At 43.1% G+C, this 26513-nt stretch overlaps 1 long non-coding RNA gene across 1 annotated transcript in view; it reads left to right on the plus strand.

Annotated features, from left to right (window-relative positions):
- The window catches only part of LOC104846501 (uncharacterized), a 55785-nt gene extending 31535 nt beyond the window's left edge, over positions 1–24250 (plus strand). The window contains exon 5 of the long non-coding RNA XR_002787391.2: positions 18465–24250. This is a non-coding gene — a long non-coding RNA (uncharacterized LOC104846501). The remainder of the gene's footprint in view (positions 1–18464) is intronic.
- The last annotated feature ends 2263 nt before the right edge of the window (positions 24251–26513 follow it).

Genomic DNA, 26513 nt, shown 5'->3' on the forward strand with positions numbered 1-26513 from the left:
CTTGCCTTTTGAGGAGCCCTGGTAGCAGAGTGGTTAAGCATTGGCTGGCAACCAAAAGGTCAGGGGTTCAAACCCACCAGCTGCTCCATGGGAAAAAGATGTGAAAGCCTGCTTCCATAAAGGTTTACAGTCTTGGAAGCCCTATGGGGCAGTTGTACTCTGTCCTCTGGGTCACTGGGAGCCAGAATCGACTCGACGGCAGTGGGTTTGGTTTGGTTGGATCTTGCCTCTCTGTTAGAAGCAGAGCTAATGCAGTTTACTTATTAGATGAATCACCTTGGGTTCTGATACACTCCAGCCAAGTCTGCCCTGGCGAGGGGAATTGGTGAATTGAGGCAATTATCTTCATAATTTAAATAAACAAAACCCTCCTCATTTTTGTATTGGTTACCTGAATTTTTCAGGTGAATGTCTAATTTTGGGTTTGAATTGTTAGAAATGGATCTTGCCTCTACTCTCTTATTAAACTGACTAGCTGAGCTCTGGACTCTTCTGCCGTGAACCACTTGGGCACTCACAGCAAATGCGTTCCTGGGCTCTCTGTCTCATGCTGTTTGGTTAGCTGCTATGGAATTGGCCCCCAACTCACAGCAGCCCCATGCACGATGGAACAGAACGCTTCTTGGTCCAACGCTATCCGCGTGATTGATGGGGACAGGATCACGGTGATCCAACGCTATCCGCGTGATTGATGGTGACAGGGTCACGGTGATCCAATGCTATCTGCGTGATTGATGGGGACAGGGTCACGGTAATCCAACGCTATCCACGTGATTGGTGGGGACAGGGTCACGGTGATCCAACGCTATCCCCGTGATTGATGGGGGACAGGGTCACGGTGATCCAATGCTATCCACGTGATTGATGGGGACAGGATCACGGTGATCCAACGCTATCCGCGTGATTGATGGGGACAGGGTCACGGTGATCCAACGCTATCCACGTGATTGATGGGGACAGGGTCACGGTGATCCAACGCTATCCACGTGATTGATGGGGACAGGGTCACGGTGATCCAACGCTATCCGCGTGATTGATGGGGGACAGGGTCACGGTGATCCAACGCTATCCGCGTGATTGATGGGGACAGGATCACGGTGATCCAACGCTATCCGCGTGATTGATGGGGACAGGATCACGGTGATCCAACGCTATCCGCGTGATTGATGGGGACAGGGTCACGGTGATCCAACGCTATCCGCGTGATTGATGGGGACAGGGTCACAGTGATCCATAGGGTTTTACTGGCTGAGTTTGGGCAGTAGGTCACCAGGTCTTTCCTCGTAGTCTCTCTTAGTCTGAAAGCTGCTCAGCATCACAGCAACACACAAGTCTCCACTGACAGGTGGTGGCCATGTTTGAAGTGCATTGGCTGGGTATCGAACCCCACAAAGACATGTAGGATAACCGCGTTCTTCCTGACAATATTGCCACCAACATGCCTGCGTGGACCACATGTTCTCTGCTGGCCCGAGTCCAAGCCACAACCTGTGCTGGCACTTTGAAGTGGGATCCTATGGCTGGTCCTGGCTGCCTCTCCTAACTCCGTCTTTCTTCTCGGGCCATGTCCTAACTTTACAAGGTGAATATCCCATCCTATTGGCCCTAACTCAGTGCTGATGAACATTCTCAGGAGATATGAGAGCTTTGTAAGTGTAGGCACCACTGTAATTTCTAAGTAAAAGGCATCATGTTATTGTTACTTAATATCTGTAATTAATGTATTAATTATTTAGCTCCTTTTGTCCTTAGGCCACCATCATTGGGGTTCAAAGAGAACCCTGGTAATGATAATTTCTATGATGTAAACCCAAAAATGACTGTGATCTGCATTGCTTTTCATACTGCATATTTTTGAAGACTGAATCTCAACTTTTAGCTTTTGCCACTGCCTTCAATCTGTCCTGCTCTCTGTGACTCAGCACTGAAGCTTCCTATGGCTACCTCGTCTCCAACCTCTTCCCAGCCCTCACTAGCTGGGGAGAGCTATATAGCATGTTCAGAGGCAGAGCACCTGATTGCACAGTGCTGGGTGAGGGAAGGCAGAAGGGCTGCGTAACAGAAATGGATGTTGGTGGCTGACAGATGTGGGTTTGAATCCCATGACCTTGGGCATGTCTCTTGCCTTCTCTGAACTTCAATTTTTGCTACAGGGAAGCAAATCCTTAGGTTTTGCCAGGTAGGGGTAATAATACATATATTACAGGATGCTGATTAGAAGTAGCTTAATCGAAGTGTCTGGCATGAGGTGGGTGTTTAATTATAGTAGTCATTATTAGAGCTGCTCTCCATGCAACAGGAGCAGAGATATTTTTATTCTATTACTATTATGCTCCATCCTCCTTTCTCCACTGCAGTAGGACTTTACCCATCAGGACCTATTTTCTGAAAACATAATTGAGCGCAAGTCTGTAGGGAACAAACAGGAGGTGCTGCCATGACTCTGCCTCTAATGAACTCTAATGAACTTGCAGTTTTGCTAAGAAAAGATAAAACTGGTATGCATGAAACAGAAATAATATGTCAATAATAATAATAACAGATATTGAGAATTTTACTTTGTGTTAGGCTTTGGGCTAACTGCTTTACAAATTTTTTCTCATTTAATCATCACTAATCCAGTAAATGGAAACCCTGGTGGCCTAGTGGTTAATTGCTATGGCCGCTAACCAGAAAGTCAACAGTTCAAGTCTACCAGGCCCTCCTTGGAAACTCTATGGGGTCACTTCCACTCTGTCCTATAGGGTTGCTGTGAGTCGGAATCGACTCGACAGCAACTGGTTTTTAGAATCCATTAAGTAAATACCATTCTTATCGCCCCTATTTTACAGGAGAGAAAAGTGAGACTCAGAGGGGTTAGGAGACCTCCCAAAGCCACACAGCTAGTACTGGCAGAGCCAAGGCTTACTCTGCTTAACTGTTGGTATGGGCAGTATTAAGTGGTGCAGACCAGGAGTTGTCAATTTTCAGAGAATGGACAGGCCATTGTAGGACGGAGTTCACTCAAAAGGTGTTTTGGAGGTGTGGTACTTTTTTCTAAGCCTCACAAGGCTAGCTGGAAAAGGGAAGAGTTAACAGTAAAATGTAAGAGGCCAAAGAATGGAGAATTAGCAGTTCCCCAGGAAACCATATATCCAGCATTTTTCTGCTTGGGTTTATGCCAGGGCCTGAGTCTTCCCCCAGTAGTTCAGCATTGGTCAAGGTGTCCCCTTAATTCTGTGATCTCACTTCTCTCACATCAATCACTGTTTAAAGAATCAAGGCATTTTTGAGTTGGGAGGGACCCCGGGGATCCCACCTCACCCTAGAGAGGGGGTGTGAGTTGCCCAAGGTCACACAGCTGCTCTTCCCATTGCCAGGCTGGTCCTGTTCCCACACGTGCCCTGCCTTTTATGGCACCAGGGATGGGGGCACAGGTTTTTACAAAAATTCTTCCAGCTCTATTTTACATACTTCATGTATGGTACTGTTCAATATACATGACCTCTCTGTTCTTTTCCTCTCTGTTTTAGGGCAGTATTTACCAAAGACATTACTGGTCGGTCTGCATCTCCCTTATCGAAATGCTCCTCTATTGTCTTGCTTAGAATCAAACACAGTATATATAACACGCTGGGGTTTCCCCGTGCTCCTACTGCCAAGTCATGCTTCTCCCCACCCCAGTCTGGAAGCGAGGAGGGTTCACAGTCCAGACCCCGAAGATTTGATGAGATATTAAAGTTGGTCATGCACTCCCTTCTTGCCACCCAATATATTATATGTTCAGCAGGAGACTCTTTTGTTTTGAAATAACGTCTTTATTTAAAACAAAAATTCTGAGCCTGGTTAGACAAATGCATAAACAGGTATCAGACGCGGAGTGACTTCTCCGATGAAGCAGCCTCTCGCCCGCCGTCAGTAAGTCCCTGCTGACAGTCGTTTGATGCATTCGCTGCGTTTTATATTACTTAATGTGGCTTATGTATCTGCCAATAAATCTGGAATACAGGTCACAGAATATGTAGCTCAAGGAAATCCATAAAAGTAGCAGAGAGAGGCTTCACTCTCTGCATCTGATTGCCAAAAGCTGAGGTCATTTCCTCGTGCTAAAAATGTAGAGCTTCATAAATTATTTTTATCACCTCCGGAGCCAAGCAAACAGTTTTGCACAGATGCCAAAGGGGTTGCGTTGCTTTTTTCCCCCCGCTTTAAGCTGAAAACATTTTTCTCAAGCCTGCCGCAAATGATTGTGCTTATTCTCCTTCGGCCCCCGCCCCCAAGCATTCTTAACATCCTGGCCTATTGCTTCTAAGTCTAGGATCGCAAACACAAAGGCACCAGCGCAGGGCCTGCAGTGAATGTGATGCAAATACCCGAGCTCAGAAGATGATTCTGACGTGGGTTTAATCACTCCCCCTTATTGGCAGTTGACGCTGTTTCCCTTACGACATTTTTAAGGAGATGTTAGGTATGCCGAGACAGTCCGAATGAGCAGCGAACGTTCAGTGGAGAACTTTATAGAAAACACTACTGAATTAACTTACAGTACATTTGTTAAACATGAGCACCTCTAATAATGACATTTCATTTAACAATGCCCTTTGTCTTTTCAGTTCATCAGTTACCTATTTCAGTAATGAACCGCAGTCATACCATTCTGATTCTCTCCTAATGTAAAGGCTCAGCTCACTTGGCCGCCAGCGAAGCATGATGCTATTATTCAGTTCCTGGCTTAGGAAAAAGCTATAGAATAGATCACAATTCTAATTGGCTAACACATATTCAACCCTACGATTGGTAAGGGCACTCAGTGATGCTGTTTAGCTTTTGATGGGGATAAGTAAAATAAAGAAGGGGAAATGGTTTGAAGAAGAAGAAGGAAAAAAGGATGGCATGTATATTTTATGAGCAGTAACCTAAGTATCCATTGAAAAAATATGAGCACACATTATATTTAATAGCTCAAATGTTATCTTAATTTTTTTTTTATCAACAATTCATGCAGATAGCTTAATACCAAATATTTTAGTTAGGATTAACCATCTGTGAAACGGAAGGTTTAGCAAATGAGAGAAGGAATTTGTTCTACCTGCAGCAATGGGGAGACTCATGTCAGCTTCTGGAAGGCTGGGGCGTACGTGAGACGTTCTTTCTCTGCCAAGTAAATGCAGGCGGATTTGGAAAATATTATGTCTATCGTAGCCCTGATTTATACTTCCCAGAGAAGGTAATGAAGTCTGTGTCCAAACTTGTTTTTGTCCCCCTTGCAAAGCTTTCTTTGGCACGAAAGATAGGTTCTTTCCTTCTTTTCCTTTTTCCACGTGGCAGAAATCACCAAAGCACTCCCCCCCCCCCCCCCGCCGCCACCACCTTTTCTGAACTCACCAAAACAACTCATTGGTAAAGGCAAGATTCAGCTCACCATAACCTCTCTCCAGCTGAAGCAAAGCTGCACAATTTACAATAGATCTTTGGAAAACTGCTCTTTACTGAGGGCCACCGCATCTATAGATCTCTCTCAATTACCCACAGTAAATTTAGGCATTGTACAAGAGCAAATTTTACAGTCCATGAAGAGATGAAGTGAAATCCAGATGAAATTCATTGTGACAGATTCCCAGTTAGTGCTCTGATGTGTCTGTATTACAGAAGATAGACATTCTATTAGCATGGAAGCTCCCATAATGGACTGTGAATCATCTCAGGTAATAGAGATGCCAAGCAGAATGACTGAAAAGCACTATTGAATTCCATTAGAGCTCTTTGTTTTTAAATCAGTCATTTCTTGTGAATAACCAGCTATACACTTCTTGACCCTATCTCCAAGTGATAATTGTGGACTAATATCACAAGACATTAATCTGAGTTACTGTGCAATTAGCGTTTCGGTTGCAGGCATAGTCTGGGTTTCCTAAATGCAAAGGCCCACTCCTTTGAAATCTCAAGCTCGTATTACAGATTTGCTGTTTCAGGAACAGGCTTTTGCTTGATGCCTGTTTCAGTTTCGTTCCAGCGTTACTGGAATCACTTTCTTGGTCATTCTGTATACAGGGATTTTGTAGTGTGACTTCCTGCCCCCTTTCATTTAAAGATTTTCCCTTCTACCGGGTCAGACATCCAGGGCAAAACAGTTATCACAACATAAGTCTGTAAAGAAACCATTTTAAATGAGCCAGGTCAGCAAATCTTTCTTTTCTTTTTGAACCTTAGACATGTAGCTAATCATTAACAAAATAAAGAACATCACAGTTGGCTGTATACACAGCCCCACCTAATCCATCAATCAAATATGATTGACCAGACTTAGTATTACTTGGATAATTAGTGCAGAGCTTAGGTTTGTGCAGTACTGCAAAACCTTCAGGATGCCTGCATAATTACCATTTGTATAGTAGATCGAGTTGTATGAATTAGTCTATTGGGTTATAATATAAACAAGAGGCACTTAGAAGAGACAAGCCAAACAGCATACGTTTCTTAATTCATTGCGTTTGATACAGATAAAAGCTTTGCCTCGTGACAAGCCATTGCACGTATGAAACAGAGTGGCTTGTCCTGAGGAGGCAAAGCTTTATTTGGCCAGAAGCTCTGAAGTTAACATGTATACATTAAACGAGAGAGGAAATCTTTTCTTGTGTCTAGTGTCTTCCACCTGATGTACAAGGCAAAAAAAAAAAAAAAAAGAGAGAAGTAATTTTGAAAGGGGACTCCGGAATCCAGAGCAAAGCAACACGCGTGGAGTCGCTTCAGTGTGCTCCCGTAAATCCTCTGGGACAACTTTAAAAAGAGTCGGCTTTACGTCTTCTGCCTACGATCATCTATTCTCACACCGGGATGAACAACGTTACCCTCATCTGCACGCAGGAGGATCCAAGGCTCGTGCCTCCACGCCAGGCTCTCGCCTTAATACTGTAATGACAGGTGTAAGATTAACTTTGTTACGTGTCTAGCCACTCATGCAAACTAAATTAAATTAATGGAACAAATTTCTCTCGTAATTAAGATAAAAATTCATGTCAGCTGTAACCTTGCTGTACACTAATTATATACAAATGATTTATCATCTGCTTCGCCCAGAATATTAATCCTTACCTCATTGATAACTGCAGCCAGTGTTAAGAGATGAGACTTGATTAACTGTGACAGATTGGGCAACCACGGCCCGCAGCGCCAGCACCACCGGTGAAACCAATAACAGGCGAGTAGCTCTCTGGGTTTAAAATGCATTCCCATGGAAACAGATGCATGCTTAGTGAAGGGTACTGAGATTATTTTCAATAATGACTGATATTGGAACAGTGGGCAGAGCTGATCAATAACGATTAACCACTTAGTCTGCTAAAGACATGGTTAGAGAAAGCAGGTTATTTACACATTAGTAGAACCTTATTCAGAGAGGAGTGCTCCATAATGTCTCTATGCTGAGCCGTTTCTCCTGGTTCCTGCCTGGGAGGGGTTCGTGGTGGCGATGGTAATGTGCCAAGCGTCCTGCTGTCGGCTCTTAGCGCCTACTTATGAAATGAGTGATTGGTCCTGCCAGCAGCTCTTTGGATGCTCTCAAGATAGCTGCCAAACGTATCAAGGAAAGTCCAAAAGCAACTGTGACCATGAAACTAATATTGCTTTGTAGGGATTTGGTTTGGTGGAAAACTTTACTGCCGAGGCGCTAACTCAATTGTACAGAAGATTCTTTTGATCTTTCATTGTACGTTCTTTTATTTAATTTTAAAGGGTCCAAGGCGAGTTGTGTAGATATTTCAGAAAACCCTCTGCTTTGGGCTCCTGTCACACTGGCTGGGGAAGGGCTTTAATAATCCAAATTTAAAAATAGATATGGCTTTCAAAGCTATTTGGAAATTTGCACTTTTATTTTGTATTAATTTAAATCACCCCAGGAGTCAAGATCTTGTAATGCTAATTAGTGATATAGACTCCCAGAATCCCTGCCCTGACAGTCAGCTTGAGAAATCCCACTCCCTGGGCCGAAAAGTGTTAATAAAAAGTGATTAGCTACTTAGGCCAAGCCATATTATAATAACGCATTGTGTTTCCCTCGAATGGGTTGTGCGCATTCTCATTTCTCTGGATAAAGAAAATGGTGAGGGTAGATGAGATTCAGGCATTTCGACTGGCATTGTCCCTAAAAGAATCAAGCTTGAAAAAAAGAAAAAAGAAAAGGAGAATGCTTCTTTCTTCACACTTCTTAGATTTCAACACTCTAGATCTGAAAATGCAAGTAAACAGAAACTTGCTCTGCATATTTACAAGCCTAACCTATCTATCTGTCCTGTTATGCAGGCCTATGCGGGAACCGGCCTATGCAGTGCGAGCCGACTTGAACATGCTACATGTGTGTTTGAAGTTTTAAGCTTAGGTAAGAAAAGAACACAGCACTTCCCGTCCTTGAGCCCCGTGGGACGTCTGTGCTCCACTGAAGTCATCAGGGCCTCCGTGGCTGGGGCTCCACACAGTTGATAATGAATTTGGAGCAACATTTATGTGGCCGAACAAAAATGGCTCCTAAACACCCCAAGTCAAGCGCAGCAAACGAGAAACAGGCTGACACATTTCTATCACGAAGGCCACCAGGATGTCAAACTTTGGAATGATATTGGGTGACCTCAGCTCTGTTTTATTATCTCAGTAAATAAATCTAGAGATGATAAATGACCAGAAATACCCCCACCTAGCCCTTCCATATCCCCCCCACCAAAAAATTAAGCTTTTGCTAAATATCCAGGTAGAAATAGTGTTACACTGATCACAAAAGTAGTAACATTCTGTTTTCTACCTCTAAGAACTAGAGTACTGAAGGGAAATACAGCAGTGTGCTCAGGGCAGAGGCTTGTTAGCTTATTCAGCTGACCTTAGTGGGATGTCTTGTTTACTAAATTCTGGAAACACCATGATCTTACTCCAACACTGAGGACTTCAGAGCCTTACAACTCAAACAGTTGCACCCCTAGAGCCTGGCTGGAGGTGCAGTAGAGCCAATTACCTTTTCCCCATTGTCTGAACAACACAATTATTGGGAAGATAATAAGATTATCCAGGCTTTTGCTTCTTAAAATTATACAGAAGAACACTGACTGAATGCTGTTTCTTATGTATTCACCTTTAAAACAAATAAAGGACGTAAAATGTGCCACAAAGCTAACGAGAACGGGGAGACAGAACTATAGATACATTTTCTCACTTGCCTAATGAGCACAGGGACAGACAGTGAAACAGGTCACACTTGAGTAATTCTCTAGTCATCAGCAACTGCACAGGGCCCCTCCTGCTAGGGCTTGGGGGTCGGAAGATATAATAGATAGACCTGAGCTCTGCTGGCCAGAATAAGTTATCACAAAGGGAGAGGCCTGGGGTATGCTCCCCTAGGAAATGTAAACACATACAAAACGTGCCCATTTAAGGCATCTCTAGCCATTCATTCAATTAGAATCAAATTAAAACAATGGAAGAAAAAGTCATCTGCTCTTCAGGTCAGCTGCTCAGAGAGGGTGGGGCAGCCAGGAGTCAGGAAAGCAGTGACCTTTCCCTGCCAGGATCTCCACACTGCTTTTAAATTGTCCCCTTTCCTCTTGGAAACCCTGGTGGCATAGTGGTTAAGAGCTATGGCTGCTAACCAAAATGTCGGCAGTTAGAATCCACCAGCACTCCTTGGAAACCCTATGGGGGCAGTTCTACTCCGTCCTATAGGGCCACTATGGGTCAAAATTGACTTGAACGCAATGTTTTTTGTTTTTTGTTTTTTTTTCCCCTCTTGGCCTAGCTATCATGCAGGTTTCCATTTCTGGGGAAAGTGGGAAATGTGGTGGAGAAGTGTTATGGGGGCCAAGACAGTGGTAGGAGTGTGTGTGAGTGTGTGTGTCTGTGTTTGTGTGTCTACAGCGGTGGGTGTAGAAGAGATAATTAAAAATATCTTTTTAGTGACAGGAGCCCTGGTGCCATAGTGGTTAAGAGCTCAGCTACTAACCAACGGGCAGTTCTACTCTGTCCTGTAGGTTCTCTTTGAGTCGGCGTCGACTGGACAGCAACACGTTTTTTACTGACTACTCTCAGGGGTCTATGAGAGTTTATAGGTGGTGACTTGAAAATCCATTACTTTCCCATCTGATTATTGGAGCTAAAACTTCAACACGAATTCTGTGCTAGGCCTTTTTTTTTTTTCATATTTTATCCTCTGAGAGTAGGCTCAGTGTTATTTTAGCCATTTTAGAGGAGAACAAACTGAGGCCGCAGACAGCTGAGCAATTTGCCCAAGCTCACACAGCTGGTAAATGGAAGCACTGAGATTCAAATTTCAGTCTGCTTGGCTCCAGAGCTGTGCCTCTTTCCACTTGAAAGCTCATCCTGCCCCAACCAGGAGGCTGGTAAAGGGGAAAGAGTGAGTGACTCACCCAGCTGCCCACCAGAGAAACGTGGGGAACACATTTAACCCATTAAAACTTTGTCTCTAGAAAGATAATTCTTTAACCCATGGATGGAGACCCCTGGATTCATTTAAATTCTTTTATTTACTTCATGAAAACAGTCCCCATTTTATGGAGAGTAATACAGAGGCCCCGAGAGTCTGGGACTAGCCACAGGCCACACAGGTAAGAGGTGATGAAGCCAGGACCAGGCCAAGGTTCTCTGGACTCTGTTCATGACACCACTGTGCCTCTCTGTGTAGAAATCTGCATTGGTGAGAAAGTGGAAGTTTCCAGATGATGAAGCCTTGTTTGTTGATTTTCTGTTGTAACTCGTTAGCTGGTGTCAAGGCGGCCGCCCATTCATGTACAGTGGAGTGAAATGATGTCCAGTCCTGCGCCATCCCCATGATCAGTTGCAGGTCACACTGTTGTGATCCATAGGGTTTTTACTGGCTGATTGTCAGAAGTAGATTGCCAGGCCTTTCTTCCTAGTCCATCTTAGTCTGGAAACTCCACTAAAACCTGTTCAGCATCTTAGCAACACTCAAGCCTCCATTGACAGATGGGTGATGGCTGAGCTTGAAGTACATTGGCTGGGAATCGATCCCAGGTCTCATGTGTGAAAGGTGAGAATTTTACCACTGAACCACTCATGCCCCCACTGAATTTCTAGGAGGGACTAAAGTTGACACAGGGTGATAAAAACGATATCTTCTGTAAACTCTGGTAAAGACCTTCTGTTGCTTATGATTTTGTCTGTTGAAAATTATTGGTATGAAAGCAGTTACTTGAAACCCTTTCAAATGGATTAGTGTCTGGGAAAACTGTGCACATAAGGAATTTCACTGTGTTTGAAAAAGATATCTCTGCCACAGACCTAGGAGGTATGAACTGATTAAAAGAAAGAAGACAAGAAAATACCTGTCTTAATTTCCTAGGGCTGCCGTAACAAAATACCACAAGTAGGTAGCTTTAAAGAACAGAAATTTATTTTCTTACAATTCTAGAGGCTAGAAGTCTAAATTCAGGGTTTCAGTCATGTTGATTCCCTCTGGGGGCTTTGAGGGAGGAGCTGTTCCATGCTTCTCTCCCAGTGTGTGGTGGCTGCTGGCAATCCTTGGTGTTTTTTTGCTTCTAGACAGATCCTCACACTCTGTCTTCCTTCCGTGTGTGACTCGGTTCTCTCCTTTTGTGGAGCACTACTGAGAAGGGATTAAGATTAGAACTCACCCTATTCTGGTATAATTTAGCTTACAACATCAGCAAATCAAGATCCTATTTCCACAAACAAGGTCACATTCATAGGACTTCAGGTTATCTTTTAGAGGAACACAGTTCAATCCATAACAATAACTGAAATGTTTGATTCAGTCAAACCACGGAGGGGATGGTTTTGGTCGCCACCACATATTGGTGCTCACTGTTGGCTAAGTACAGCATACGCCTGATCTCCAATCATCAGGGCAACTCTATAGGGGCAGGGACCACTGTTATTATTCCCATTTTACGAAGATGAGGCTCAAAAGGAGATGCTTCTCGCCCATCTTCACCACTTTGTCCTTGGACCTCCGTTAAATTGGTGTGAAGCAAGGGTCAAAGCTCAACACAGTGGTTTTCTGGCAGGGTTGGAATCCCTGCTGAGAATTTGCATTTTAACAAGTTCCCAGGCGATGCTAATGCTGCTGGCTAGGGAAAAATTCTGAGAACCACTAGTAGTGCAGTGATTCTCAAGTTTTATTATACGTAAGAATCACCTGGCGTTTTGTTAAAATGTAGATTCTGATTCAGTACATCTAGGGTAGAAACGCAAATTCTCAGCAGGGGTCCGAACAGGGCTGAACTGGTTGGAAGCCTTGTTTTCAAGATACCAAAAATCCAATATGTTTAGTCTTTAGCTGTTTATTTTGATGGCATGAGCCCTGGTGACACAGTGGTTAAGAGTTATGGCTGCTAACCAAAAAGGTCAACAGTTTCAATCCTCCAGCTACTCCTTGGAAACTGTATGGGGCAGTTCTACTCTGTCCTATAGGGTCACTATGAGTCGGAATTGACAGGAATGGGTTTGGTTTTTGGTTTTATATCACAGGTAGACCAAAACCAAACCTGTTGACGTTGAGTCAGTTCTGACTCATGGTGACCCCATGTATTACAGAATAGAACTGAGCTCCGTAGGATTTTCTTGGCTGTATTTTTACAGAAGCAGCTGGTGAGGCCTTTCTTCTGCAGCACCTCTGGGTGAGTTAGAACTGACAACCTTTAGGTTAGCAACAGGTTGCAAACAGCTTGTGCCACCCGGGGAGCTATATCACACGTACATATGGCTTAAAACCTGTCTTAAATATTAAACGTGTTCTGTATCTTTTTATCTTAGTGCTTTAATTACCACGGTATCTTTGAAAGTAGAAAGGGCTGATTCTAGCTCTTAGAAGAGGGCCCCTTTAACACGTGCTGGCACTCCACCTCTTAGAGGTTCTTTACTTTATTCAAATTACTAATCACTTAGAGCATCACTAAGAGCCTTTCTCCCTCGCTCCCCATGCATGCTTAACCTAATTAACTATAAAAGAGGAAAACGCTATCCACATTAAAAGAAAATGTTAACCTATAAATTATCCTGCTGTTTCTGGAGAAGCTAAGAACTCCTTTAGAAAGCTTAACCGTGAGGGCAGAGCCTCAGTTTACATGCACACTGTGCCCCTTCCCCACCAGAATGAGCCACAGAAGCTGCAGTTCACGGCGGATCCCTTTCCCAGTGTTTATTACAATAACATGTATAATTTCCCAACTTGTCCCCCTTGGTGTTTGCTTAAAGGAAACTAGAATAATAAAAAGGAAGTCTTCAAAATACCCTCAGGGGTAGAAATGCCACACCAAATGGCATCCTACACTTCCCCCTTAATATAAAAAATCCTTATCCTCACCTATTACTCATGGACAGATCCAGCCCTGTGGATCCAGGAGCGTCTTCACCCCAAGATAGTCTGTCTTTGAACTACTCCATTAGTTTGGGCAACACAAATGGGGCAAGGTCTCCTGAAAATTCTTGTTACAAAGAGGGTACCCACTGACACATTCATCTGAAAGCCCAGATTAATTTATCAAAGGATCCTAGATTTGAGCAGTGGGAGCCTAGGGAGTCCTCTGGCAGAACAGGGTGGGGAACAGTCCTTTCTAGTCATTCTTAGTCTGGAAGCGCCACTGAAACCTGTCCCCATGGTATGTGAAACAGGGGAATGGGTGAATTTCAAATACCAGTGGCATAGCTTCCAGCATCTTAACAACATATAAGTCACCACAGCACGACAAACTGACAGAAGGGTGGTGGTCTGAGGTTGTAGTAACAAAGAAAATGCAACTGGTATAGTTAATTCCTGATCCTCCCATCTTCTGTGATCCCATTACTCTTGTTAACCTTTGCTCCGATTGCAGAGTTCATAAGAAACCCCAGTTTTCTCCCGTAGCCTTGGGGGAACCTCCAGTCTTTGGGGGGCATTAGTTGAAAGCTCCTGCGCCCAGCGTTGCCGTGGATAAACACCTTCATTCTTACCCTGGCTCTGTATGGTGGGGGATAATGGAAGCTATGATCAAGCCACTGGGGGATGCCTGAGTCCATGCAGGCTTAATATCCATGTGTGCAGTCAATTCTTGATTATCCACACCAGTGGTCTGTGACCCAGGCCCAGGTAATCCCAAGTAATTGACAATCCAAAAGGAATTTCTCTTTGGCTTTGGAATATGCTCTGATTTTTCCAACTCCCATTTCTCCCATTTATGCTTTCCTTGGTAGGATATTAAGAATCATTTATGTTCTTTTACCTGGGCACTTGATTTGAACAATGGCTTCAAGGCGGTTTCAGATTGAAATTTACCTAGTCCATAGACAAGTGATTCCCTCACAGGCAGTTGAATTTGACGGTACCATACATTTCAAAAAAAAAAAAATCATCTGTCCAGGCTAGTGTTGCTAATTCATTCACTCATTCATCCATTTGACACATTTTATTGAGCTCCTACTGTGTTCTGGTTACTGTGTTCCAGGCTTGGTACTATGTATCAGGGCTATAGAGATGAAAGATGGAGTCCTAGCTCCTGAGGGGTTTACATTCTAGCCAGACTAAATGGAACAGATTTTAGTTTCTTTCTCTTGAGCTGCGTGTGCTACCGCATATTCATTTATCACTCCCATTTCCAGCATAGCGTTTATGCGGCTCCTTTCATTTGAGAAGCTTCAGTATTTTGGGGGAACAGCTGTAGATGGTCGGTAAGTTGTGCAGGGCTTTCCAGAAATGGAGAGAACCCAAGTGTTACAGCTTAAATTATGTCCTTCCAAAAATGTGTGTATTAACTTGGTTAGGCCATGATTCCCAGTATTGTGTGGCTGTCCTCCATTTTGTGATTGTAATTTTATGTTAAAGAGGATTAGGGTGGGATTGTAATACCCTTACCAGGCCACATCTGTGATCCAATGTAAAGGAAGTTTCCCTGGGGTGTGGCCTGCACCACCTTTTATCTCTCAAGAGATAAAAGGAAACAGGAGCTAGCAGAGAGTGGGGCCCTCATACCACCAAGAAAGCAGTACCAGGAGCAGAGCCTGTCCTTTGGCCCCGGGGTCCCTGTGCTTGAGAAGCTCCTTGACCAGGGGAAGATTGAGGACAAGGACCTTCCTCCAGAGCGTACAGAGAGAGAAAGACTTCTCCTGGAGCTGACACCCTGAATTAGGACTTTTAGCCTACTTTACTGTGAAAAAATAAACTTCTCTTTGTTAAAGCCATCATCCACTTGTGGCATTTCTGCTATAGCAGCACTAGAGGACTAAGACACCAGGCCACTTCCATTTTTGAGGCTCCAGATACACTAAAAATAGAAAAGATGGCAAAACAGGGGTAGACTTTAAATGTTTACATTTGATAAGTTAATATTTTAACACTCTGAAATTACGTAGTGATTATATAACTTTATCTAGAGAAAATGTCAAAAGTCTAAATTCAGACCCTTCATGAATGTGCTATCTGGTTCCTCTCCCTCCTTCTCCACTCACACTTAGCCTCTGCCTTCAGTTAGGCCCTGACTGCAGCGGGGGGAGTCAAAATGGGGCTGAGTAGGGGAGACATTTTAATGCTCAAAGGAACCTCTGCAAACATGCAGCACAGCAGGACCATGGATCTGTGCCCTGTGTCACAGAATAGCTCTCCTAAGTACTTTGACTCCAAAAGCATTAAATCAACTTGTTTCCACAAAGTCTACCTGTTCCTGTGGCATAAGAAGGACCCTGACGGAGTGCCCAGTTATAGACTTCCTCTTTGTCAAGCCATCCCTTCCCAGCATCGCCACACAGGCACACAGGCACACAGGCACACACACACGCACGGATGTTAATCCCCAGTTCTTTTCTTGAAAAGCTTATGGAGGGTAAGGAACTTCAGACAATGTGAAAATTGGGGTGAAGGGTTAGAGGTTGCTACTCATCTTTCATCTGAATGTTTGTGAAGGCACAACAATAAAAACGGCACACTAACGTTTTGGTGACATTCCACCTATTTACATTAGTTATGATGGGTGCTGTATAATTAATTTTATCTCAGAACTCATTGCTTATTAGCAACTTTGCAGGGATTCCCTCCTGGAGATGGAACAATAAGATGTTTGTAAACTGGCTTTTCAGATAATATGAATAAACAAACAAATAAACAAACCAGTTGCCTTCGAGTCAGTTCTGACTCAGGGCAGCCTCATGTGTGTCAGACTAGAAGCATGCTCCACAGAGTTTTCAAAGGTTGATTTTTCAGAAGTAGGTAGCCAAGTCTTTCTTTCAAGAAGCCTCAGGATGGACTCAAATCTCCAACTTTTCGGTTAGCAGCTGAGCACTTTAACCACCTGCACTACCTAGAAATTACGCCAGGAGGCATTTTCTCCCTGTAGCTTATCCTCTACCCATATGTGCAGTGCTTATTAATGCTATGACTCGGAATTAATAACTCCCACCTCCAAGATCCTGGGTTTCCTGTGGGTCCAGAAATTCAGAGTAGTTTGGATGCTGGAGATGGAAAAAGCCTTGGGCTACCTTTACGGCTAATGTGTATTTGAGATATCTGCCCCGTAGCCAGGAATAGAGCCTCAGCTCTGCCCGTGACAAATGTGGAAACTTCCCAGTAAGGTTCTGTCCTTGGTCCCATTCATGTACAACTTAGCCTTTTGCTTCCTGGTGGACACAGGTATCTGCTTCTTTTCAGTTTCCTTCAGCATTCCCAATGCTTCGTTGCAAAAACTATTCCCTACGCCTAAACCAGAAAAACCAAACCCATTGCTGTCGAGTCAATTTCAACTCATAGCGACCCTGATGCCTAGTTCTCTTTTTTCTAGTTATTTCCAACAGGAGTGATTCGTAAGTCACATAAACTGGAACTGAAATTTTCGTGGTTGCTAAAAAGACATTCAGAAATCAATCCTTTAATACTCACATTTCCCACAGGAGGGCTTGTGGTTGAGAGCACACTCTTGTTCAGTGTGTGTGTGTTTGAAGGTTTGTAGGTCAAACCACGAGAACCGGAGGTTGGAAACCACAAGAGGAACGGACTTGTGGCTGTGGTTGTGGAGAAGCAGGAGGCGAAAGGAGAAGGTCCCATTAGTTCAGCTAGTGGGGAAGGGTGAAGATTAGTGCAAACTTGTATAAACTCAAAGCCAGGGTCATTTTATAAAGAACGTGATGATTTTCCATCCTTTGATGGCAAAACTCATAGTTTTAGTAAGAGCTAACATTTAGCCATGGTGGTGCAAATGTTCATAGCTTGGCTGCTGACTGGAAAATTGACAGTTCGAACCCACCTGGTGGCTTCATGGGAGAAAGACCTGGTGACCTGCTTCCATAACGATTACAGCCTAGAAAACCCTACAGGGCATTTCTACTCTGTCACATGGGGCTGCTATGAGTTGAAAATTGACTTGATGGCACCCAGCAACAACACTTAACAAACATGTGTTATGGCCAGGCACTGTGTAAGTGCTTTACATAAATGTATCTCATTCAAACTTAACATTTCTATGAATAAAAACTTACTGCCGTCAAGTCAGTTCCAACTCATAGCAACTTCATAGGGTTTCCAAGGCTGTAAATCTCTACAGAAGCAGACTCCCATATCTTTCTTCCATGAAATCGCTGGTGGTTTTGAACTGCTGGCCTTTCGGTTAGCAGTTGAGCACCTTAATCACTGCACCATGACCTTTAGTAACCCTATTTCACACAGTGGGGAAGTTAAGAATTGAACTTGGGACTGCATGACTCTAGAGTCTGACTGCTTGACCATTGCACTTTAATGGCACAGAACTCATGTTTAGGAGTGATTCTCAGTGCAGTGGGGACTAGATGGCTTTTAGTCTATCATTCCTGTTCCTTAAATCTCAAGACTGGGAGAAGGACAGGGATTAGCACTGCAGTCTGTTCCAGGTATGTATTGCTGGGTAACACCTGAAACCAAAACCAAACCTGTTGCTGTAGAGTCGATTCCAACTCATAGCTACCCTGTAGGACATAGTAGAACTGCCCCATTGGGTTTCAAGAAGCAGCTGGTGGATTCAAACTGCCAACCTTTTGGTTAGCAGTTGAGCTCTTAACCACGGCACCACCAGGGCCCCCAGCTGGGTGATAGACCATCCTAAAATTTACTGTTTTATAATATCTTATGATTTCGTGGCTTACAAGTTTAGGCAGGGCTCGGTTGGGCAATTCTCCTCCAGTGGCTTTGTCTGCGGTCCCTTAGTGATATTCAGCTGGTAGGTGGGCTGGTCTAGAGGCTCCAAGGTGGCTTCAATTGCCTGTCTGGCACTTGGCAGGAATGGGTAGAAGGCTGGGTCCGGTAGAGACTGTCACCACAACATGGAGGTCAGGCTTCTTATACAGCTGCTCAGGGCTGCCAGAAGGCATGTTCTAAGAGCCAGGAAGTAGAAGCTTCCAGTCTCTTGAGCCTTGGACCCAGAGTTGGCACAGTATCACTTCTACAGTATTTTCAAGCTTATGGAAGGGAGAGTTTACTTCCAATAACTGTTTGCATTCCATTTTTTTCTTACTTCCAGGTTCCTGCCTCTACCAGTCCTCTGGAGCTGCCCTCCCTGGGTCACCAAGGACCTTCTCACTTCCAAGCTTAAAGATAATTTTTTATGCAGTCTCCCTGAAACAGCTGACTTTGCCAACCATTTCTTTCTTGAAACTCTTTTCTTGGTTGTTCACACTAGCTCCTTTTCCTCCACCTTCCTTTTAAATGTTGGTGGTCTTCAGGCTCAGTCCTTTGGCCTTTTACCATTATCATATGCCAGTAGTATGCAATCAGGGGCAATTGTGCCCTCCAGAGGATAATTGGGGTTAAGAGCTATGGGTGCTAACCAAAAGGTCGGCAGTTCAAATCCACTGGCTGCTCCTTGGAAACCGTATGGGGCAGTTTTACTCTGTCCTATAGGGTTGCTATGAATTGGAATTGACTCGACAGTACAGGTTTGTTTTTTTGTTCTAAAGACATTTTTGGCAGTTGCCTTGATTATCTAGTACTGCTACAACACAAATACCACAAGTGGATGCCTTTAACAAACAGAAGTCCATTCTCTCATGGTCTAGTAGGCTAGAAGCCCATATTTAGGGCATTAGGTCCAGGGGAGGAAGGTCCTTGTCATCAATCTTCCCCTAGGCTAGGAGCTTCTCAGTGTAGGGGCCCCAGGTCCAAAGGACATACTATTCTCCTGGTTCTTGCTTCTTGATGGTATGAGGTCCCCCACTCTCTCTTATTTCTCTTTTTTTATATCTCTTATAAGATAAAAGGTAATACAGGCACATCCCAAGGAAACTCCCTTTATGTTGGATCAGGAATGTGACCTGAGTAAGGGTGTTACATCCTACACTAATCCTCTTTAACATAATCTAATCTTGCCTCATTAACCACCGGCAGAAATTAGGGTTTACAACAGATATGAAAATCATATCAATCACCGAATGGAGGACAACCACACAATATTTGGAATCATGGCCTAACCAAGTTGATACATGTTTTTGGGGAGGACACACTTCAATCCATAACGGTAGTAATCACTGGGGGGTGGGGACTTGATGAGCTGCTACTGGCATCTGGAGGCCAGGGATGCTGTTAACTATCCTACAATGCACAGGACAGCTCCCCACAATGACGAATTATTTGGTCATAAATGCCAACAGTGCTGTGGTTTTAAGAAGAAGGCACTGGGGAGAGTGCAAATCTTGGCACAAGTGAATGAATCACAAACGGTAGATTTTCAGGCCTCCCTTGGGAGTTTATTTCTGAAACAGGGCTGCTTCTTGGGGAATAGCACGGTGCAATGGAAGGGGAAGGGCTTTAGGATCAGTGGTTCTAGGTTCAAACTCTCCTACATTGGACATCATAATTTTTATTTTATCGAGTTGTCTTGACCAAATCAGATAACCCATATAAAGCCCCAAGAACATAGTAGGTCCACACATGTTAGCCTTTCCCTTTAAATCGTATGACATAGCAGATATCCCCCTCAAGAAGAGTTCCTGGCACATAATAAGAGTTGAATAAATATTTGCAGGATAAAATATGGGCAAACTAGCCATCTAACCTATTTAAGAGGTTAGTGTGAGAGATCTTTAGCTAGAAGTGGTTTTCTTTTCTGTCCTTGTTGGACTTAAAGTTTATAAGTGAGTTTTGTGACTCTTACTGCATTGTAGCCTAGCCCCATCAGCATAATAACCAGTGAAGTTTTATGAGGTGAGGTGACTGGCTTGGCACGCAACTCTGCAGTTAGAGAGCATGTGACCACCCATAATGTAAGGCAGTAAACATGGGCAGCCTTGTTCTCTTGTGGTCACAGCACAAAGTAGCAAAAGGAGAAGGGTAAATTCAGAGGCCAATATGGTAGCCCAGTCTTCAGGGTTGATGCTAAGAGTCAAAGGAAAGGCTTACATATTTTGGGGATCCATCATCTCTTTTTGGTGCCTATGAAGAGGGCATCAATATAACTTTTCTCCTGATGTTCAAAGAAAGAATCACCATGGAGTCTACCCACTTCGAATTTTGTAAGTGTACATCAGCGACATTTAGCATTTCCCTTTATCTCTCTGTTTTTGATTCATCCTTCACATGGTAGATAATGAGAGCTTTGGGATCACAAATCTGGTTATGCCACTATCCCCTACTTCCAATTAAATTTAAGACAAAAACGAAATTTCATAACATGGCACGTAGACCCCTGTATGGTCAGCCTCTCCATCCTCTTCTAGTCCCCCTTCAACTCACCTCCTTGACTATACAAAACTACCACCCAGAGCTGTATACCTCTTTCATGGCCCTGGCACGGTTATGCAATTGTTCATTTGTTGGTATCATTAGTTAATTAACATTTCTGTCTTTAATTAACTCTTTGCTCCATGAGACCAGGGATTATGTGTCTTCTAGGTTTTCGTCATATCCCCAGAGCCTGGCACATAACAGCTGCTCAGTAAATACTTCTTAAATAAACAAATAATTAAGCAGAATAGATGATAACATTAGTAGCCATCACTCACTACCTTTTAATTTTAACTCCCTCCCTTAGCCTAGGTTCCAACCAAAACCTACTTTTGTCAACATATGTAACTACCATTTCTAAACCAAGGAAGATGTGAGATAGAAATAAAACAAGTTTCTTGATGATGATATATGTGCAATATCAATATATAGTTAAATAATAGAATAATTGCAGTAGCTAAATCTTAGTTAATATTTACTTACTTCTTACTGTATAGCAGGCATTTGGCCAGGTAATAGGTATAAAATATTGAGTAAAATCAGACATGACACCTTACATGCATTATCTCATTTTTATTGGCCGATTAGTTGGGCACAATTATTTTTCCCACCTTTGTAGATGAGAATATTGTAGCATTGGAAGCTTAGGTAAATTGCTTGTGATCATAAAGCCAGTAAATTGGTGATAGAGCAGGTATTTGAACCAAGGATGACTCCAGAGTTGTTCACCATTATGCTGTATAATTTTAGAAGAAAAGATATAAGTTTAGTCTAGTGCATTGACTTAAGAGGTCATATCTATTGGCAAATGCCGCAGATGCTGACAGAACCACCAGCATCTACCATCCACCCTGGACTGAACATCGCTGCGGGCTGAGCACTGTTCTAGGTGCCGTATGTGCATTATCTCTTATCTTCAAAACAATCTACTCGTAGGTGTTATTATTCTCATCTTGATGGCTCAGTGGTTAAGAGCTCAACTGTTAACTAAAAGGTCGGCAGTTCAAATCCACCAGCCACTCCTTGGAAACTCTATGGGGCGGTTCTACTCTGTCCTATAGGGTCACTATGAGTTGGAACCAACTCCATGGCAATGGGTTTGGTTTGGTTTTTGGTTACAGTTGAGCCAAGGAAGCAGGTAGGAGGAAGAGGCAGAGAAGAAGGCAAAGACAGTTGGGACATTTGAAAACTTTCTAGTCCCCCAAGTCTTTACAGTATAACTTTTTAATTCTATTTTAAAGTCAGGAAAGCCTTCTGAATTCAGACACAATAAGCCCAGAATTTGTAATACCGAGACACTGAATCATAGACTTTTATAACTGAAAAAGATGTGAGAGATCATCTAGTCTAGTCCAGCCCTTCACGAGGCTTCTGATTGAGTATAAAACTGGATAAATCTTAGGTAGCTCAAAACTTATGTTTTATTCGTACAGTGTTATGATTTATAGGCCAATCACAGCTTCCCATTTCAAAGAACCTACTCAATTTAAATGAATATAGTAACCACTTCAACTTATAACTAGATTCGAATATAAGAAAACTGCATTTCTTTATAAGTATTTTACATTTGTAGTATTTACTAATTCAGGTAGGAGTATACCATCAGGGTTCTTCTTAATCCTATAAATAGGATTTTATTGTCCGAGGAAGTCTCATGATCTGAGGCATACACATATCCCAGGGTAGAGAAGCACATTCCCAAAGTCAGATAAAATCTCCCCTCTCTCTCTCTCTCTCATGTCCTTTTAAATCCATGCCACTGCTGCATTCTATTGTCTTGGACAAGTGAGGCTTGATCAAGGATTTTAAAGCTTTTGTCCCCTGGCCATCTGTAGCACCTAGAATGCTTCTGAATCCCCAGGCCATTCAAAAAAGAATAACTTTAGGTAGGAAAGAGGATGTTATTGGTGAAATTAGAAACTCTCCTGAATTTAATGAGGGACCCCACCTCCCCAGGGGGGCATGTCTTCAAAGATATCACTGGGAGCTCAGAGGAAAATATTATGTTCTAACCTTTTAAAAATTAATCCAACTATTAGCAGGGATCCCAACTGTATTTCATTCAAGCCATAATCTGAAAGGCACGATGATTAAACCAAGACAAATGTAGTGTCATAGGCAAATGTCATGCCATAGATTTACCTACCAACAAGACATTGGCATGGTTCAGGTCAGAGGTTAATTAAAGACATTGAAAGGTCGTTCTGTGATTAGGTGCAAGCAGAGTTTTAATAGGGCATCAGTCTGACCCACACTGACAAAAGATTTATGCCAGCGGTGATGACACCGCCAAGAATCGTGCTGATAACAAGAGCCTCAATATTGGCCTCAACAGAATGATGAATGGAGCCCATATCTCCTCACACTTCTCATTACAAGCTCTTTCACTCCTGGTGGCACTTAGCAGCATTTATTTACTGGGGTTTGAAGGTGGGGGACAGCAGAACAGTATATCTAACACTTTTAAATGTAGACTTGTGATATAAAAATGAAACAAGAGATAAGGTCTTTGAATAATCGTGCAGCTTTTCCTCCTGTATTATATTCACTAGTACTAACATTATTTTTCCTCCCAATGTTCTTCTAGTGTGTGAGCAGTTCGAGAAAATTAATTGTCTGAAGCAGAAGGTCAGAGGGAAAAAATTACTGATAAGCATTAAACATGCTATAAAATAGCACTTCCCCATATTTTGCTGTCATAGCTTTAGAACGCAAACAAGAGATAATAGAGAGCAAAGGATGTACACATTTTCCCCTATGCCATGTTTATGTTCGCTTAACTGTTGTTCTTATTTGGATATGATTAGGGAAAGGATCTACAAAGCAAGCCAAATACGTAAATAAAAAAATATATATTTAAAAATCAAACAACCAAAAAGCTTACAATCCAGCTCAGCTGAAAGCAAATGGAAGAGAAAATAAAGCCCTGATGAATAACGTTTACTTTTCCAAGAAACTCCTTTTCAACCTGTTATATATTTATCAAACCACTAGAGTGTAAATTCTATGAATAAGTCCTATCATCTCTCAACCAGTAGACACCATAAAAATTATAACTACAGAAAATTGTTAGCATTATAAAAGGCTACTTTCTATAGGTTCAAATGTATCTGCTGCTGCAATTTCCCAACAGAAGAAAAAAATCATAATCTTTCTGCTTGGGCCACCAACCAGGGCCAGCCCAGGGGAAGAGCACATCACATCTAACCCCAGGTCAGCGCTCAGATTTATTCGGAAACAGAGATGAATCAGCTTGAATGAACGCGGCGGAACTGGAAACCGACTGCAGGAGAGCTCTGCTTTCTTTCCCTTTTCAGGAGCATTTTGTTTGTGAGTAGATCAAGTTGTAGCTTTTGGGTAGACTTAACCAAATTACCTGGGTGGTAAAAGCAGTTAACATGCTTGGCTACTAACTGAGAGATTGGAAAGTTTGAGTTCACCCAGAGGCACCTTGAAAGAAACGCCTGGTGATCTACTTCCAAAAAATCAGCCAGTGAAAACCCTGTGGAGCATAGTTCTACCCTGACACACATGGGTTCCCCCTGAGTCGGAATCGGTTTCATGGCAACTGGTCCTGGTGGCACAGTGGTTGAGTTCGGCTGCTAACCAAAAGGTTAGCAGTTCAAATCCACCAGTCACCCCTTGGAAGCCATATGGGGCAGTTCTACTCTGTCCAATAGGGAATCGACTCCACGGCAACGGGGTTTTTTTTTTTTTTTTTCACTGTACAAAGGCAGTCGATAATAAGGAGGATTTCCTTGTTGGGTTTTGAAGAGAGGCTTCTTTCATCACTTTCAGTTTAGGATTTTAATTTGCCCTGACAAATGTTCGCTGATGAGGTCTTCAGAATAGATAATGTGGCCTGGCAAAGAGTTTTCTGTCTCCTATAGTCTGATTGGTTGGAGGCTTATATACATAGGCAATCTCAAGTATCAAATGACAGCCCATAGCAGAGCAGCCCTGCCTGGGACAGTGAGTCTCAGCCAGGCCACTCATTCCTTCCAGCGGCACATGGTTGGACAGTGATTCCGAGTGGCCCTCAGGAGGATGGGCCGGTCCACTTTCTGTCTGCTAGCACACATAAAGCCTTCAAGAGAATATTTTCTTTGCAGCTGCTTTGGAGCAGTTGGGATGAGTATAGTAAGTCCTTGGGTGGCACACACAGTTGAATGCTCAACTACTAGCTGGAAGGTTAGCAATTGAACCCACCTAGAAGCTCCTCGGAAGACAGGCTGACGATCTGCTTTCAAGGCCATGGCCTTGAAAACCCTATGGAGCAGTTGTACTCTGGCACACATGGGGTTGCTATGAGTTGGAATCAACTCGATGGCAACTAACAACAACAATGATTTGCTTATGGGACAGTAGTGATTCAGTAGTAGAATTCTTGCCTTCCATATGGGAGATCTGGATTCGATTCCCAGTCAATGCACTTAAACATAGCCATTACCTGTCTGTTTGTGGAAGTTTGTGTGTTGCTGTGCTGCTGAAAGGTTTCAGCAGAGCTTCCAGAATAAGACGGACTAGAAAGAAAGACCTGGTGATCTACTTCCAAAGATCAGCCAATGAAAACGCTGTGGATCACAATGGTCTAGTCCTGTTGTGCATGGAGTCACCATGAGGCAGGTACCAACTTGATGGCAGCTAACAACAACAACAGCAACACTCTGGGTATTGAAAGGATAATATTTTCCAGGCTTCCAGGAAGAAATACATGGCTACCCCTTTTGGGGTTATTTTACTTTCAGAGAAAATTTGAAGCTAACACACTTAAACAGCTTGGGCCCATTTCTGATCTTAAACCACTAGGCTGAAAGGTAGAAAAACAGCATGATATCTTTTACTTTCTCCTTTTTGTTACTAGAAACATCTTGGGAAGGACTTTGGGGTAATTGTTTTCTTCCCAAAATATCAATTAAAAAACCAATCGATTAGCTAATGATTATTAATAACTTATTCTGTGCTAGCTGTTACAAAGTATTCAAGGAGGTACAAATCATAGACTCTGTCCTCAGTGGGCTTAAAATTCATTGAGAAGACATATAGAAATGTCAAAATGTAAGCGCCAACATGAGCCAGTGCTGCATCCGATAAGCGCTAAAAGCATGGTAGAGGCAGAAGATGGACACAATTTTTCTGTAAAGGGCAGAGAGTAAATACTTGAGGCTTGTGAGCTCTATGGTATCTGTTGCAACGGCTCACCTCTGCTGTGATAGCCAGCAAGCAGGCTTGGACAATACGTAAATGAATGGGTGTGACCTTGTCCCAGTAAATTGTATTTACAGAAGCAGACAGCTAGCCAGATTGGGCTGGATGACCCAGATTTGCTGACCTCTGGTATAGACACTAAGTACTGTGGGTACTGAGAGAAAAGAGAGCGTGCTAGTGGGTAGAAAGAGAAGTCTTCATGCAGTGAGTGCCAGGGGCCTGAAGACGATACAGGAATTAGGAGGACAGGAGGCATTGTAGGTGGGAGCACAGGGTGAACGAAAGATACATGTAATAGGAAGGCTCTGTGTGGTGGTGGGTGGGAGTAAAAACAGGATAAATGGGCTTACCATGACAGCGTCCTAAGAGAGAAGGGCATTTCCACTTCTGTCAAGCAACCACTGGAAGATTAAATGTACAAGTTAGGTCCTAAGCTGTGTATTCATAAGACCACGTAGCCCAGTTTAGGTCGTTTTGTCCCTCCACTGGACTCTTTTTCTAGACCATCTCTTTCTGCAGGATTGACATTTCAGACTACAGAGTACAGAGACACCAGCCCACAGGAATAATGAGATTGAAGTCAGACGAGTATTTGAGAAAGTTCCTTTGCAATGTTTTCTTCACATTGTCAAGAGCAGCACAC

This window comes from Loxodonta africana, chromosome 6, assembly GCF_030014295.1.
Source record: "Loxodonta africana isolate mLoxAfr1 chromosome 6, mLoxAfr1.hap2, whole genome shotgun sequence".
NCBI classification, from domain to species: domain Eukaryota; kingdom Metazoa; phylum Chordata; class Mammalia; order Proboscidea; family Elephantidae; genus Loxodonta; species Loxodonta africana.